The sequence below is a fragment of the Mustela putorius genome, unplaced genomic scaffold, assembly GCF_011764305.1.
Source record: "Mustela putorius furo isolate JIRA1106 unplaced genomic scaffold, ASM1176430v1.1 tig00000107_pilon_pilon_pilon, whole genome shotgun sequence".
Classification (NCBI taxonomy): domain Eukaryota; kingdom Metazoa; phylum Chordata; class Mammalia; order Carnivora; family Mustelidae; genus Mustela; species Mustela putorius.
Window position 1 is genome coordinate 3,969,185 of NW_025421284.1, and position 18,000 is coordinate 3,987,184.

Below are 18,000 nucleotides of genomic sequence, written 5' to 3' on the forward strand. Positions count from 1 at the left end.
AAAAAGAAAGATTGCCCTGACTTGCCCTTCTTCCAGTTATTCAGAATTAGGTAATTTCAGTAATGAAGTTGCTAAGATAATGTCAGTTACAACAAAGTCTTCCTAAATTGGATATCTAACACTTCCTTTTATATAATTACCTGGTAACTCCAAAATACTTAATAAACTAGTTTTTTAAAGTATAGAAACAGAGCCTTTAATGTCATTAGGTAATATATTTCATCAATAAGTAAGTACTTTTAAGAACGATTATTTATTTCATCACCTAGACTATCTCTGTGATTCAAGAGGAGTGTGTGTATGTGTGTGCATGTGTGTCCCCTCTCATGGAGACAAAGAAACTACAAAGAAATTAATGTGTGTAGGCCTAATGAATATATTTGCTTTTAACGGAAGGGCTGACATCAGAACATACGTCTCACATAGTCCCCATGGATGGAGCATGTATTCACAGATCTCCAAAGTCCATAAGGTCAGGAAAGGCCCTATCTATTTGGGAAAGTTATATTTAATGCTCTTACTTAGGGCACAGTAGCTTTTAGCTATCCATGTCAGGCAGGGTCAGAGAAGGCACAGGAGGAGTAGGTCAGATGTGGGAAGCTAGAAGATGGATGGCAGAATGTCCAAACCAGGTGGTAGGGTAGACTGGCTGTAGATCAGGTCAAGAAGGTTTGCCAGATCCCTGACTGGGCAGAGGGGCTGTGGCAAATGAAAGCAGAGGGCAGGCATCTACTTTGAGGGGCTACCCTCAGTTGGTCCAAGAGAATCACTTTTAGGGATGTTTTTAATGATATCGTCCTGCCCATGAGCATGACCCTCAGCCCTGGAAGCAGAGTAGGGAGGGGGCTACAGAGCTGGTGGGTGGGGACAATGATTATTCAGTAAGATAATCCAGCTGTCCAGCAAAGTGTGAGAGTGTGCGTATGTTTTAAAATGAATTACTCATGTACCCGTAGTGACTCTAAGTATGGAAAGGAAGCTCTGTTTGGTAATATTTATACATTTCCATTAATAAGTTTGAAATGCAACACAGATTTGCATAGAAAAAGAGAACACTATTTTGGCATTAAGTTCTAAATTCCCTCATTTGATGTATAGGAAATAAGTCACTTTTTCTAGATATGGCAATGTAAACCCAGATGTCCAACATCCCTCTCTCGAAAACCAACAGTGATAATCAAAGGAAGCTAAAAATAGGTTCAGTGCAGGAATCCAGGAAAGGGTGTCATTAGAATGCCGGAAGCCTTAGTGAATTTCTTGGATATAGAGTACAGATGGGACTAGATTAAAAGAAGTCACGAGGCCTCACACTTCCCCTCATCCACAATGCCCCTGCTTCTTGGCAGAACTCCCAATACTCTGAAATAAGTGTTAGAACTGGAAGAAAAAGAAGAATGCCTGCTTCTGGACCCCACATCTTGTTTTTGGGACCGACCAGTTTTATTCAGAAATAGCTGTGTCAGAAGTTCCTAGAGAGAGAGAGGAGTAACCTCAGTAAAACTGGGCTTCTCCTGGCTGGACATTTCTCCTAAGAAGTTAAGGTCCTGGCAGCCTGGAGGGACTCTTCCCTGACCCAGTAGTGTTTCTCCCAAACTCAAGACAGCAAAGCTGTGATCAGTGGATTTAGCCACCGGAAACCTAGACTAGAGGGTTCACTGAATGTAAAACAAACTGGAAAACATTGGTCCCAAGAGCAGCAGTTTCAGGGAACACAGAAGGAAAACACCTAGAAGGTAAACGTGGTGGGATCGACCTAGTCTTCCAGCCTTCTGTTCACCATGGAGTCCCTTAGCAGGAACTCTGAACTAACAGTTTTTCAGTTAAGAATGAAGATCATGCCCCAAAGATACAGATGTTGTGAAAAGAAGGGCCATCTGTACCCCAATGTTCATAGCAGCAATGGCCACGGTCGCCCAACTGTGGAAAGAACCAAGATGCCCTTCAACGGACGAATGGATAAGGAAGCTGTGGTCCATACACACTATGGAGTATGATGCCTCCATCAGAAAGGATGAATACCCAACTTTTGTAGCAACATGGACGGGACTGGAAGAGATGATGCTGAGTGAAATAAGTCAAGCAGCGAGAGTCAATTATCATATGGCTTCACTTATTTGTGGAGCATAACAAATAGCATGGAGGACATGGGGAGATGGAGAGGAGAAGAGATTGGGGGAAATTGGAAGGGGAGGTGAACCATGAGAGACTATGGACTCTGAAAAACAATCCGAGGGGTTTGAAGGGGTGGGAGGTGCGAGGTTGGGGGAACCAGGTGGTGGGTATTAGGGAGGGCATGGATTGCATGGAGCACTGGGTGTGGTGCAAAAACAATGAATACTGTTACACTGAAAAGAAATAAAAAATTTAAAAAAATATGATTGTTACCAATTTAAAAATATATATTATGAAATACGGGGGAAAAAAAAAGAATGAAGATCATTCTAACAGCATCCAGGGGACTCATGTAGAGAACCAATTGTAATCATGCATACTGAGATAAGCCTCCATTAAGCAGGAGAATCCAGGAAAACAAATGTAGAACACAGAAAAACATCCTACTTTGTAAAACATATGCGCAAAGCCATGTGTGTGTGTACACACATGCACATATATATTATATGCATAGGGGGTGAATAGAGGCAGAAAATATTTTTGAAAAAATACTAAGGGAAGTACAAGTTATGGGCATTCAGTCTCTTTTTGTTTTGTTTTGGTGTTCCCACTAAACGTGAAGAAACTAGAAACTTGGAACGAAGAAATTAATGATGAGAGATGAAAGTGTGAGGGATGCTGGTGGGCTCGGGAGAGAGGAAGTAATCGACGCCTTGCGATGATTGAGAGTGTATGAGGAGCGGAAGGCTCCGAACCTGTACCGAACACTGCTGGAAGCTTCCAGAGAAAAACTCGAGTCTTGGTTCCCAGAAGCAGAAGCAGAGCACAAGGAGACTAATGTTCTCAGAGAGGAGGAGAGGCGAAGTGGAGATTCAGCTGCAAACATCGGGTTCCTGAAAAAGAAGCCACCTCAAGAGGGTCCACTTTCTTTCTCTTGATGTTTCTGACCCCTTCATTTTTTCCTGAAGACCTGTTTCTGTCTAGTTTTATTTCCCTTCAACCTGAAGAACTTAAGCATTTCTTGTACTGAAGTGTGCCTAATGATGTATTTCCTTCATTTTCTTTTATCTGAAAATACCTCTATGTCTCCTCTTTTTGGAAGACGTTTTGCTGGATGCAGAAGTCTGGGTTAACCTACATTTTTAACAGGCACTGCTGTACATTCTTTGCACCTCTGTTGTTTTGAATTAGAAGTCAGCTGGATGTGAATCATTGGTCCTTCATATGCAAAGTGTCGTTTTTCTCAGGCTGCTCTAAAGATTGCTGTTCCCCTTCGGTTTACAACAATTTGTCCATAAATATATGGATATGGGTATACTCTCTTTTGTATTTATTTGGCTGGGGTCCACTGACATTCACGGAGATTCATAAATCTATGAACTTATGTGTTTCATCAAATTTGGGAAGAGTGTGGTCATTGTTTTCTGAAATATTTTTTCCCTTAGTTTCTTCCTGCTCCTTTTTGGACTCCAATCATCTCCATGTTAGATCTTATTATATTGTACACCTTTAATTCCTCCAAGCTTTTTTTCTTTCTCTTCTTCAGATAGTATAATTTTTCTTGCTTAAAAAAAAAAAACACAAATTCAGTGAGTTTTCTGTCATCTTTCTCCTATTATGTAGCCCATTCAGTGATTTTTAACATTCAGATATTGTCATTTTTAGTTTTATAGTTTTTGTGGTTTTTTATCATCATTTGTATTTCTCTGCTGATATCTGTTACATCAGCATACTTTCCTTTCCAACCTTGAGCAGGAGTAGCAGCTGTTTTAAAATCCCATTTGCTAATTGTGACATCTGAATAATGGAGTTGCTCCCCACTGATTGCCTTTCTCCAGAGAACGTGTCATGTTTTTCTGCTTCTTCAGCCTGGATATCATGAAGAATTTGTTGTAGAAGTTCTAGGTTTTTTTTTTGTTTGTTTGTTTGTTTGTTTTAATGTGCCTCAAAAGATGTTTGCTTTATTTTTAAGCATGCAATTAACTTGTCAGAAGTCAAAATGCAAGTTACTTCTCCACTGAGATGAGCCACAGGTCATGCTGGGCAGCTTGAATCACACTCTGCTTATGTACAGTTAATGGATCAGCCAGAAATTTGGCAAAAAGATAGATTTTGACTCCCTCGGCTCTCTTTTTATAGCACAGCATAAAATAGAAGTACAGACAGTGAGTAACACATTTCATTTATGACTTTCTTAGGAAAGCTTTTGTAATGTTTAGGAATTATCAAACAATTCCTGGTTTTGAGGATTTTTCATTTGAATTGGGGTGAAGTTAATTAAAGATCTTTCCTACGTCTTTGAAGATAATTATATGATTTCTCTCCTTATTTCTATTTGATGACTTTCCTAATATTGACCCACACTTACACTTTTGGAATTTCCTCCATAGGCCGTGATGCATTGGTTAACATGTATTTTACACTTGGCTAAGTATCTTTTTAAGGATTTTTAGAGCAGTTTTAAATCCATGGTAAAACTGAAATGAAGACACAGAGATTTCCCGTAAACTCTCTGTCCCAGCACGTGCCCCCACTAACAGCACCACCAGAGTGGTACCTTTATTTCTTTCACTTCACCTGAAAGCCCTGTACCGACACACCATAAACATCAGTGTCCGCAGGTTGCTTTGGTGCTCACTCGCAGCTGGGCAAGTCCGTGGGTCTGAGTAAGTGCGCAGTGACACGTGTCTACCATTATTACTGTGTGGCACGGAGAAGTTCTGCCGTCCTAAAGATCTCTGTCTATTCAAACCACCCTCCACCCAGCCCACCATTCTCGTTTCACTCTCTATAGGTTTGCGTGTTCTAAAATGTCATATAGTTGGAATCACATCGTATGTAGCATTTTGGGATTGGCTTCTTTCCCTCAGAAACCTGCATTTAAGGTCCTTCCTTGTCTTCTCATGGCTCTACAGTTTATTTCTTTTTAGCAGTGAATAATATCAGACAATAATGTTCCATTGTCCGTGTCAGACTCTGGCCATTCACAGACTGAAGTTGGCAATTATAAGTAAAGCTGCTATAAACACCCACGTGCAGGATCTTGCTTACACCTAAGTTTGCGGTTCCTTTGGGGAAATGCCGAGGAATGAGTTTGCTGCTCATATAGAAGGAGTATGTGCAGTTTCATATGGAGCTGCCAAGCTGTCTTCCACAGTGGCTGGGCCATCTCTTTCCCTCCAGGTAAGCCCTCCTTTTTGCTCCACATCCTCTCCGAATGTGGTGATGTCAGTGTTTCAGTTCTCATTGCTCTAGTAGGTGTGCACACGTCTCATCGCCGTTGAATCTGAGCTTCCTGATGACGTGAGAGGTGAGACATGTCTTCATCCTCATCCCTTTTTCAGTGAAGTGGCTGTTAGGGGATTTTGCCCATTTTTCAAGTTTTGTTTGTTTTCCTGTTGTTCAGATTTAAGAGTTCTTTGTATATGTTGTGTAACCATACTTCAGCAGATGTGTCCTTAGTAAATATCTTCTTCTAGTCCATGGCTGGTCTTCTCCTTCTCTGGACATGGTCTTTCGCAGAGAGAAGTATTTGTCTGGTGAATTGTTGTAAGTCCCAGCTTATCAGTTATGTCCTTCATGGGTCATGAAGGCTGCTGCCACACTCAAGGGCATTGATGGCTTTCTCCTGCACTCTCTTCTAGGAGCTTCCTAGTTCTGAATTGCACATCAAAGTCAAAGTATCACAAAGCAAATGTAAAGAGAAAATCTGAAAACCAGAGAAGAAGACACTCGGCACACGGAACGTCAAACTGAACACCGGCAGGTCGGCAGGAGCCACAGAGCGCGGAACACAGGGGCGGTGTGTTTATGGGCGGAGGAAAGAAGTGCCAACCCAGAATTCCATATGTGTTGAAACTAACCTCCAGTAATAAAAACAAAATAAAAATAATAAATACATAAATATGTAATTTGAAGATTTTTTCTTTCTTTTTTAATTTCAGAAAATCATTGAGAAATTATACAATGTAGTGGTTATTCTGCCATGTTGTTTTTCTCTCCCTCAAGGGCTCCTTCCATCTTTTAGAACTTCTTTGGCCATTCTCCACTGCTACCACCTCCAAACTCCTTTAACTGTTTTTGTTTTTGTTTTTGTTTTTAGCTTGGCACGCCTGGATGGCTCAGTGGGTTAAGCATCTGACTCTTGGTTTCAGCTCAGATCATGACCTCAGAGTTGTGAGACTGAGCCCCATGTGAGCCTCCACATTGGACACGGAACCTGTTTAAGATTCTCTCTCTCCCTCTGCCACTCCCCGAACCCCAGCTCCTGCTCTCTCTCTCTCTCAAAACAAACAAACAAAAGTTTTCTTAATTCCCTTTGCTTTTGTTAACATGTTCCTCCTCCTTTAACCACTCTGTTATGTTCATCGGACCTCATGGCGCTTCTCATTTCGTCTTCTTTTCAGAAATATTTTCTTTTTTTCTTGGTCTTCCTTGAGTTTTGCATTTTATCTTAAGCTTTTATAATTCTGGTTTGTTCTACTTTTCTTATATTCTATCATTCTTTTTATTTCTTTTAGATTGTCTTGAAATACACCAAAACACATACTTCTGAGCATATGAAACTATCAGCAAATTTGAAAGTAAAAAGAGCCACATTGGAAAAAGTATTTACACATATATAACATATTTATGCTTAATAGCCTGGATACATAGTGATGTTTTACAAAAAAATTATGACGATTTTAAGAGACTAATATAAAGATAACAAAATAGACACATAGAGAATAATCATGGGCCACCTGGGTGGGTCAGTCATTAAGTGTCTGCCTTCAGCTCCCGTCATGATCCCGGGATCCTGGGACTGAGCCCTGCATCAGGCTCCCTGCTCAGTGGAAAGTCTGCTTCTCCCTCTCCCTCTGCCTGCCACTTCCCCTGCTTGTGCTTTCTCTCTCTCTCTCAAATAAATAAACAAAATCCTTTAAAAAAGAGAGAATAATCATAAATATCTGGCTGTTTTACTTCCAATTGGTGAGTTAAAAAAGAAATTAAAATATGGGTCAAAGTGCTGATTGAATAGGGACTCTCAAGATAGAGACAATTTTCTAAGAAAGGTGTATTAATGTCTTCTTCTCCTTTTTTTTTTTTTTTTCCCCAAGTGTTGATGTCTGAAGGATAGCCTTGGCAGTGACTCTGGAACATCTCTGAAAGTGCCCTGTGTTAGGGTTGAGCCGTTCCCTTTCCAGGGCTTTAGCGTGAGAAAGAGATCAGAGATAAAAAATAGTTGTTTGAGTAAAGATAATCCCAACTTTTATCTTTATTAATAATTATGTTCCACTGTAGAATACTTATTAAATACATTTGAGAGATCCAAAATGTAAATTATTTTACAGATAGGAAGATAATGTTTTAGGACCATATTCATATTATGAAGAAATGCTACTCTATGTTATCAAACAAAAGAAAAAACAGCTTTGAAAAGAGGACACATAGGGGCATCTGGGTGATTCAGTCATTTCATTGTCGGACTCTTGATTTCCACTCAGGTCATGATCTCAGTGTAACGGGACTGAGCAGCATGTCGACTGTGTGCAATGCGGAGTCTGCTTGAGATTCTTTCTCTCCCTCCCCCTCTGCCCATCCCTCTGCTCGTGCTTGCTCTCTCTCTCTCTCAAACAAATAAATAAATCTTTAAAAAATAGCATATATATTAGATCTCTATTTTCAACAAAAATATTCATAGAAATAAGATTGAGAAGTATAAATACAACATGGTTCAAATTTAATCTAAAATGTGGGACTACAGGAAATATTTTCTTTTTATGCTTTTTGCAATTTTCTAAATTATATATATATACACACACACACATATATATATATTAGAAGTTAGTATAATGTACTTGGGTACATTATTATTATAATATATAATAATATTATAATAATATATAATATACAATATATTATAATAATATAAAATATAATATAATATCAATATAATAAAATATTAATAAAATATTAATGTATTCTTATATTTTGTATTATATATAACTTGAATTTCTTTCTTGAATAATTTATTGAATAATCTACTGGTCTATCATCTGTCTTTAAAGATTGTCTAATGTGAAAGGAAAGCTTATCAGTGTCCTATCTTTTTTCTTTCACTCTGGTTTTCTCTTTTGCCAGTAGCTCCTATGGAAAGAATACAGACATCTTACAGACCTAATTCTTTTAGGATAAACTCTATTTAAAAATTTTTATTTTATTTTTTCAGTGTTCCAAGATTCACTGTTTATGCACCACACCCAGTTCTCCATGCAATCCATGCCCTCCTTAATACCCACCACCAGGTTCACCCAAACCCCCAGCCCGCCCCTCCAAAACCCTCAGATTGTTTTTCAGAGTCCACAGTCTCTCATGGTTCATGTCCCCTTCCAATTTCCCCCAACTCCCTTCTCCTCTCCATCTCCCCATGTCCTCCATGTTATTCCTTATGCTCCACAAATAAGTGAAACCATATGATAATTGACTCTCTCTGCTTGACTTATTTCACTCAGCATCATCTCTTCCAGTCCCGACCATGTTGCTACAAAAGTTGGGTATTCATCCTTTCTGATGGAGGCATAATACTCCATAGTGTATATGGACCACATCTTCATTATCCATTCGTCTGTTGAAAGGCATCTTGGTTCTTTCCACAGTTTGGTGACCATGGCCATTGCTTCTACTGGGGTACAGATGGCCCTTCTTTTCACTACGTCTGGATCTTTGGGGTAAATACCCAGTAGTGCAATTGCAGGGTCATAGGGTAGCTCTAGTTTTAATTTCTTGAGGAATCTCCACACTGTTTTCCCAAGTGGCTGCACCAACTTGCATTCCCACCAACAGTGGAAGAGGGTTCCCCTTTCTCCACATCCTCTCCAACACACATTGTTTACTGTCTTGTTGGTTGTGGCCATTCTGACTGGTGTAATGTGGTATCTCAATGTGGTTTTGATTTGCATCTCCCTGACGGCTAGTGATGATGAACATTTTTTCATGTGTCTGATAGCCATTTGTATGTCTTCATTGGAAAAGTGTCTGTTCATGTCTTCTGCCTATTTTTTGACAAGATTATCTGCTTTTTGGGTGTTGAGTTTGAGGAGTTCTTTATAGATCCTGGATATCAGCCCTTTAGTCTGTACTGTCATTTGTGAATATCTTCTCCCATTCCGTGGGTTGCCTCTTAGCTTTGTTGACTGTTTCCTTTGCTGTGCAGAAGCTTTTGATTTTGATGAAGTCCCAAAAGTTCATTTTAGCTTTTGTTTCCTTTGCCTTTGGAGACATGTCTTAAAAGATGTTGCTGTGGCTGATGTCAAAGAGGTTACTGCCTGTGTTCTCCTCTAGGATTTTGATGGATTCCTGCCTCATGTTAAAGTCTTTTATCCATTTCATCTTTGTGTACGGTGTAAGAGAATGGTCAAGCCTCATTCTTCTGTATGTAGCTGTCCAGTTTTCCCAGCACCATTTATTAAAGAGTAGGATAAACTCATATGTGTGTCAGACTGTATATTTTCATTTACACCTTTGGTGATGAAGACTTATTAATGTAGAAATACAGTACAGTCATGCTACATTTTCAGATAATTGGCCACTTTGTTAACAAGGTTGACTTCTATGTAATTAAAAGTAATTCTTACCCCTAATGAAGAGTGACGCTGTATCACCACTTCCGCCCTTTCACTCATGGTCATCACATTACAGTTAAGCACTAAACAATGGGCTTTTTTGGGGAGGAGAAATGAAGGGACCCTTGGGCTTCTAACAGAAATATGCATTTTGTACCAAGCATGAGGGTGTATCTCCCTGTGGCGTCTACAGCCCAGGGCCCTATGCTGACAGCCATTTCCAGGCCATTTCTCTGTCTCCCTGTTATCGATTGCAGACTTGAGCATGTGGGGGAGGGGTGTGCGTGTGGGCCTCAGTCTCACCAGGACCTTCTGGGGTGCCGCTGACCCTGGAGAGCCTGGCCAGGGGCTCCCTGTCACCTGCCCGCCCCCAGCTCCTCCCCTGACCCTGACAGCACAACCTCAGCTGAAAACTTGTACAACCTCCCCCTTGGGCTCTGCCTCTAGAGAACTCCAACTAAACCACTTTCTTTTAAGTTCCTTTTTCTTTAAACAAAGACATCTTTATTTTTTAAATTTTTTTTAAATTTAATTTTATTTTTTCAGTGTTCCAAAATTCATTGACCAATACATCTTTATTTTATTATTTTATTTTTTTTAAGATTTTATTTATTTATTTATTAGAGAGAGAGAGCACAAGCAGACAGAGTGGCAGGCAGAGGCAAAGAGAGAGCAGTCTCACTTAGAGCAGGGAACCTGATGTGGGGCTCAATCCCAGGACCCCAGGACCCCAGGATCATGACCTGAGCCAAAGGCTGATGCTTAACTGACTGAACCACCCAGGCGTCCCAAGACATCTTTATTTTAAAGAGCGATAGTCTCTTGCCTCCTCCATCAGAATACGCAGAACACTAAGGGAGATCTTTTTTTTTTTTTTAAAGATTTTATTTATTTATTTGACAGACAGAGAGATCACAAGTAGGCAGAGAGGCAGGCAGAGAGAGGAGGAAGCAGGCTCCCTGCTGAGCAGAGAGCCCGATGCGGGGCTCCATCCCAGGACCCTGAGATCATGACCTGAGCCGAAGGAAGAGGCTTTAACCCCTGAGCCACCCAGGCGCCCCAGGGGAGATCTTTTTTCACGTTGGGTTTACTTCGCTAAGGGCTGCCTGCCACTTCTGGGCACCTTCTCTACCCATGTTTGCAGTCCGTGGGGCTGCCGTGTCCCTTGCTGCTCCCGCCCTGGCTTTCTACTTTACATGAGGGGAAGGACAGACCTCATGCGATCATGGAGTTTGGAAGGAGGAACCTGAGGTCTTCGCATGCCTACTTGTGGTCTTTCTTCCTTGTTTCTTTCTAAAGATTTTACTTATTTATTTAGAGACAGTGAGCAGGGGAGGGGCAGAGGGAGGGAGAGAGACTCTCAAGCAGACTCCCCACTACGCCGGGAGCCCTATCCTGGGCTTGATTGTACGACCCTGAGATTATGGCTGGAACTGAAACCAGGAGTTAGAGGCGTAACTGACTGAGCCCCCCAGGTGCCCCTCCTTGTGGTCTTCCTTATGTTGAAAGGTCACATTCTTCAGGAAAAAGGCACCACCCCTACCCCCGTGAATTGCTTCTTGCTCTAACTTTGCAGAGAGAAACTCGGCCCCCAGGAGTGGAGCGTACTCTGACTTTCTTCAACACGACTTCTCCGAGCCACCGCTGCGTCCACGGGCTGGCAGGTGCCTCTCCCCTCAGCCTCTCTGGCCCTCCTGAAGTGGACATCACACACCCGCCCACACACACAGGCACCCGTACCACACATGCAGGCACTCACACGCGCGCGCACACACACACCCACACACACAGGCGTTCTTCGAGGCCAGGAGCATTTGAACAGTAGGAGTCGTAATCTTGAGGCTGTATCATTTTCTCTTTCCTCATAAAGTAAAATCATTTCAACTAATGATTGAGTCAAAGGTTTACACCTGTCCCTACATTAATCATTTCCAAAACTCATTGTCATTAGAAATCTCTTACAAGATACTCGTCTTTTGGCAGTGTTGCTTGTTTGGTTTAATTGAGGTGTTAAGCGAATTGGAAATGACATCATCAGAGAGAAATGGATGAGTAGGTTGGAAGTGGGTCAAAGCTTCCTCACAGGAGAGCGGGAGAAGTGCCTGAAGGCATAGTCGTATTAATTTATTAAAGGTTTATGTGTTTCGTGCAATTAAAAGAAATCTTGCATGGTCGGTCTCCACACCCTACTAGCAGCCTTCTCCGTCAGGGTGGCAAGCGTGGTACTCTGCAAAACCAGCCTCCGTAGAGACGACCATGTTCGTAAAAGGACAGCGCCTGTCCCTGATTTTTCCTAGAGTTCGTAGGAGATCATTTTCCCAGGCTCAGGTTGAGTCGCCTTGTTTGCATGAGGCGCTGATGTAATTCACATGCTAAGTCAGGAAAGGAAATGATTCTTCCAACGACTTTCCGTGTTTCCACGGTGCACACTGAACCGGGAGGGGCGTCACCCAAGAATGAAGTAACCGCTCTCCCCACGACGAAGCTGAGACTCACGCCGCCTCTCCTCACGGTCCTCGGGGCTTGAGACTGAGCTGTTAACACCGACAATGCAAGGCTCGGGGCTCCCGCAGGCTGCGTGCCGCCAGAGGATGCTTCCCACCCACGGCCAGGTCCAAGACTGCAGGCCCCGCCGAGCTGAGGACGGAGGCTGACTGGGGTCTGCGGGCTCTGCGGGACCACGAGGCCCGCGGGAACCTGCCTCTGGCTCCCAAGAAGGCTGCGCTTGCTTTGCCAATTCAATCTGGTGGATCCTTGAACAGGAGGGGGCCGGGGTGCCCACCTCTGTGGGGTCGAAAGCCCACAGGTAACTTTCGACTCCCCCCAGACTTAAGCGTGGGCTTGAAGCCTTCTTGAGAGCCCGTGTCGTCGACTAACACCCATTCTGTCCATGTTACGAGTCACATGTTGTTCTCACAAGAAGGTGAGCCCAGGAAAGTCTATGTCGTTAAGAAAATCGTAAGGAAGAGGAGACAAATCAGAGTCCTGCGCCGTATTTATTGAAAAGCCCACATGAGAAGGGACCCGTGCAGTCCAGCCCCGCGTGGTTCAGGGTCAGCTGTGAGAGTTTCGGAGCCCCGGTGAGGGGAGAGGGACTCGTGGAAAGCCACGCGCGGCAGCCCGCCCTACAGCTGCGGCGCCCCAGGCCCCTGACACTGTCCTAGAACCAGCTGTGCTGCCAGCAATCTAGGAAGCGACCGTGTTCCGGGACACCCCAGCAGACCCGTGTGATCCCTGCTGCGCCTTATCTCCGTGCCGATCTGCATCCATGAATACACCGCACGTTTCTGGGTCCCACACCCCAGACAGCTGCCCAGGAGAAACCTGTGAGGGCAGCACCCTGTCCTCCAAGCCGGGGCCGGCAGGGCTGGTCCTGGACCAACTGCGGGGCTTCCTGCACGGGGCGTGGGGCCTGCAGGTTCTGTGCGTGCATGGGGTGGGGCTCACCAGAGCACGTCCAGCCTGCCCTCCCCGGGTTTCAGAGGGCACACTGCCCGCTCCGTCAGAGCTCCCTGGTCTCAGTCCCAGCCTGAACAGTCTCTGGCAGTGGGGCTTCGCAGCAGCCCAGCTCCACTGCCAGGACCCAGCTGGCTGTCACTCCCGCCCTCTGTCTGGGGCCTCACCTGTCCAGGAGCTCAAATCTGCACTTCCCAGCTCCCCCCACCCGGCTGCACCCCCAAACCTCTCCATGCAATATCCACACCGAAAGCCCATCCTGTGAATTTGAGCTTCAGATCCATCAACCACTCACTTCTCTCCCTCCTCCCTGCCCCCAGTGAGCCCTAAGCCGTCTCCACTCCCAACCTGGAGTCCTGCAGCCTCCCCCGGCGTGGCCCTCCCTGTGTCCACGCTCACCCCCAACCATCCCACCCTGTCTGATGACCTTGACCCTGGCCATGCATTCCAGCCGCTTCAGACCCAGAACGGCCTCTCCCTGACTCTCAGAGTTAGACCTGAGAGTCATCCCAAGGCTTCCAGGCCCCTGCAGCCTCTGCCTGGTCCCCCCAGACGCGATCGCGGGTCTGTTTCGGGGTCAGACGTGGGGACTGTCCCCCAGGGCCCCCTCCGCCCTCCCCGACGCCCCCGCTCTCCTTCCGTCCTGCCCTCCGGGGCTCCTTCCGGTCTGCCGGGCACTGGCTCCCTCGCGGGCTGTTCTCAGGTGCATCGTCGGGCCTCCGCAGAGCACAGGGCAGCCCACTGTTCAGGTCACACAAAGGTGTTTACCTCCTTATCCTCAAGGTCAACAGGAAATATTTGACTCTTTTCCGTGTTTATTCTCACCATCTCCCCTGGGCTCCCTGTCTGGGAGCCGTCTCTGGCTCTCCCAGTGCCCCCAGCTCAGCCTGCCTTCCCTCTGCTGGGCTCCCGTGGTCTCTCCGGGGAGCCCCCGTGCTGGGCGTCCTCAGGCGGCGTCCCACAGCTGCCCCCCCAACCCGGCGGCGGCGTCCATCAGCACACGTGGCCCCAGCCCCGGCCCAGGGATTCCCAGGGTCCGTCCTGCCCACCCTGTCTCCCAGGCTCTCGGCTCTGTCCCACCTCCCTGCTCCCCTCCGGCCCCCCCAGCCACAGGGAGCCCTCGCCCCACTCTGGGAATGTGTTTCTGCATAGAGGCCTCGCATTCTCCGTTCACAGAAGGCAGGCTGTCGCTGCATGGGATGTCCCCGCAGTTCAGTGTGTCCACGTCCCCCTCCTCGGGGAGCCCTGCGTCTTGCTTGCACGATGGCCGGCCTGCAGCTGTCCCCACTGTCCCACACGGAAGGCCGTCATCTGTGCTGCCCCTTCAGCTGCCTCCTCCCCTGGCCCCGGGTCCCGTCTTGTCCCCACACGCTGTTGGACGCTCAGTGACACGCCTGTCACTTCTTGTGGCACACCTGCTCTCCGTGCCTGGCTCTCTCCAGGGTTGAGCTTCCCGGGGCAGGACACCGGGCACTTTCCCCCTCGGGATCCCCCAAGGGGTGCCCTCCCTCGGGGCTCGCTGAGAGAGAGGCGATACCAAGAGCGCGGACTGTGGACGGCCCCGGGGGACGGGGCAGGAGGAAGTGGACGCGGTGTTTCTGAGGAAAGGGGCCCCGGAACACGGCGGACGGCGCAGAGCACTGGGAGGAGGAGGAGGAGGTGCGCAGACGCGCCCGGCCAGGCCCAGCCACACGACTGCTCCGCCCTGGGGAGCGGGGGTCGTGGTGGTTTCCTGGTGCGGTCGTCGCTGTCGCGGGTTTACGGCCTCACCCACGGGGTCGCGGGTTTACGGCCTCACCCACGGGGCTTCCTCCTTGCGCAGCCCGCTGGGTCCTGCTCCAGGATGCCCCACTCGGCTGAGATCGCGGTGCCACCAGCTGACCCGTCCCTGGAGGCTCCGGGGCAGGGTCTGCTGCTCGTCGCACTCTGGTCGTTGGCAGAGTTCGGTTCCTGGCAGCTCCACGACGGGCCCTACCCGGGTGGGTGGGGGACGGCCTGGGTAGTGGACGGGCGGATGGCCAGTGGTGCTGAATTTGGGGGCCCCGAGCTGGGTGGGTTTCCCCACATGCTGCATGTCCGTGGGGATCCTGGGAGTGGTCACTGGACTGCTTGGCGGACTAGCCTGTTTCCGGGCACGGGGCGGGGTGGGGAACCCGAGTGCCCTGGACCTAGTACTCTCGCACATTCTCGGTTCTTCGCTTCTCCCTGCTTGCTTGGAAGTGGCCTGCTCTCCCAGGACACACAGACCGTTTTGAAGGAGTCTCTGGGGACAACTGTGGTTCATCCCAAATGCTCCGGACATCGCAAGAGGACGAGCATCCTAAAGCCCCAGATGTCACCCTCCTTTATGGGACACTCAGCCCGTGCGGCCCAGACCGCAGTGACCCTGCGTGTGCTACAGAGAAGTGACCTCTCCTCTCAGAGTGCCGGCGCTTCGTGCTGGGCTTGCAGTCAGCAAAGCCGTTTTGCAGGTGGAGTCCCCTGTGTAGGAATTAGGGGCATGTGCACGTGTGTGTGTGTGTGTGTGTGTGTGTGTGTGTGTGTGTGTGTTGAGAGTAAGGGCTTGAGGCGGGTTAGGGACCCCCGTCACTACCATGAAGGGGTCGCAGTGCCCTGGGAGAGGCTGGGGTCCCAGCGCTGTACCCGAGCGCTCCCTGGCTCTCCGGTGTTGAGCCGCATCTCTACCTCCGTCTTCTGAACCCCCGAGCACAGGGTAAACACCCGTGACAGAAATGCTTCTGTCCTCACACTAACCCACTGGGTTGAATGCTCTGCGCACATGTCCCCAGAACAGCCTGGCCGGAGGACCCTCCCTACCCACACGTGGGACAGATTCCTTTCCTCTCTCAGTCCCTTCACACCCGCTCCGCTCGAGGGAGCGTGAGCCGTCCTGCACCTTCCTTTCCTTTGTCTCCTGCTGGGGACCTCCTGGGCTTGTCCGCCCTTGCACGGCAGACTCCTGACCATGTGGTCCCTGCAGCGCGGGATGAAGAAACGAAGAAACCCCGTGGGCGCCCAGAAACCCAACCCCAGGCTTGCAGAGCCAGAAGCTTGGCGATATCTAGCTCTGAAGGCATCTGGGACTTGGGGTCCATCCTGGACTGTGGTGGACGCCTACAGGGGAAGGCACCAGGCTCATCCTGGAGGGGGCAGTTGGGAGTTGACACCTGAGTGCGTCAGGGATTTCCTTCTCAGTTTCAGAATGTGCCTGTCCTTGGCTGAGCAAAATTCTCAGTGCCCCAGTGATCCCTGCCACTCCCTTTCGAGTGTGAGTGGACCTGCAGGTCTGGAGACATGGTCTCCGGGAGACACTGGAATGGGGCGAAGGGAAAGCATCCTGCTGAGGCTTTTGAAGCAGGTTTTCTCTGGGCAACGGCAGAAAAGGACGTCTAAGACATGTGCTCCAACCAGGCTGCAGGAAAGCAAGCATCCGGGTTCAGAACCGTCTGCGGGGGCACACGGCGGGGCCATGGGGGTGCTCCCTGGACCTCAGCGTGGCCCCAGGAGACGGCTGGCTACGAGTGCATGGAAATGAATTCCCCCAGTGCCCCAAGCCCTGATGAAGACCCAGGCGCTGCGGGAGAACGGCAGCCGGGACGACACCGCCGTTCAAGCCCACGGAGACGAGTTTCAGTAGTTTACAAAAAAGACGTGGTGACTGGGTGGGACTCTGTCGTGGGGGTTTCTCCAAATCCGCTTCTAACCAATACCGTGTTCAAGCCTGGTAAATCTCTTCATGGCAGAATCACATGTGGTTTTTGTTGCTCTTGCTGTTGTTGTTTTTGTTTTTTCCTTACGGGAGGAACGTCTAACACAACGCGGCACTGTATTAACAACCACCCCTCCTCCGCCTCCACCTCATCTTCTTCTTCTCCTTCTTGTGACCCATTTTAGGGCAAAGGGAAATGCTGGAAGGATTCATGAGTTCCTGCGTGGTTCCTGTTTGGAGCTGCCCAGTAGGGAGGAGCAAATGCTGTTAAAGGGCGAGTGACGCTGTGAGCGCACACCGGGCTCACGATTCCGCAGACATTTGTGCACTTGAAACACCGGACTTCCGGGGGGAGTTCTAACGGTATCATCGAAATCGCTTTCCAGCTGTAATCCGGGGAGCCGAGAAAAGCACGTGGTGACACGCGGCAGCCGACAGGACGTCCCCTCTGGCCACCCTTGGCGTCTCCCGCCGGCTTGTGATTGCACAAGAGCAGTTGCGAATGTGTCTGTTGAGAGAAAAGCGATGGCTTTGATTTTATTTATTATGTCTTTCCCAAGAGACTTTCTCCTGCTCGTCAGAATGAAGTACCAACAGGTCATCCACGAGGATGTCCGACACGCTCCCCCTCTGCGTGGTGTCCTTCGCGGCTGGCGTCCGTCTGCCCGTCAGTGGACAGCGCGGCCCAGAAGCTCCCACGAGCGCCTCCGGCAGGTGCGGACCAGGAGAGACGTCCGTCCCCAGCATGGACACGGCTCCCGGCCGCGTTGCTAAGATGAACTGTGAGAAGAAAAGAGACTTGCCACGTGGTCCGGCGGGGACCGAAGCAGCCCGCATGCGGTTACTCACTCTGGTGAGGAACTCGGGCACTCCCAGTTAGACGGTGACTGGAGAGGAGCTGGTTCTTCTGCAAACGGTGCGTCCGTGTTCATCCCAGCCTGTGGGGACGGTCTGCTGGCCGCGTCCGCCCATGTGGGTGGAGACGGCGTTAATTCTGTAATGCCACTTCACCTGGTCCCTTGACTTGCTGCCGGCAACACGCTCATTCCCTCTCGTGAGCTCGTGCTCACGGACGCTTCCCTGCGTGTTTTAGGAAGCAGTTTTCTGGGGATTTTACTG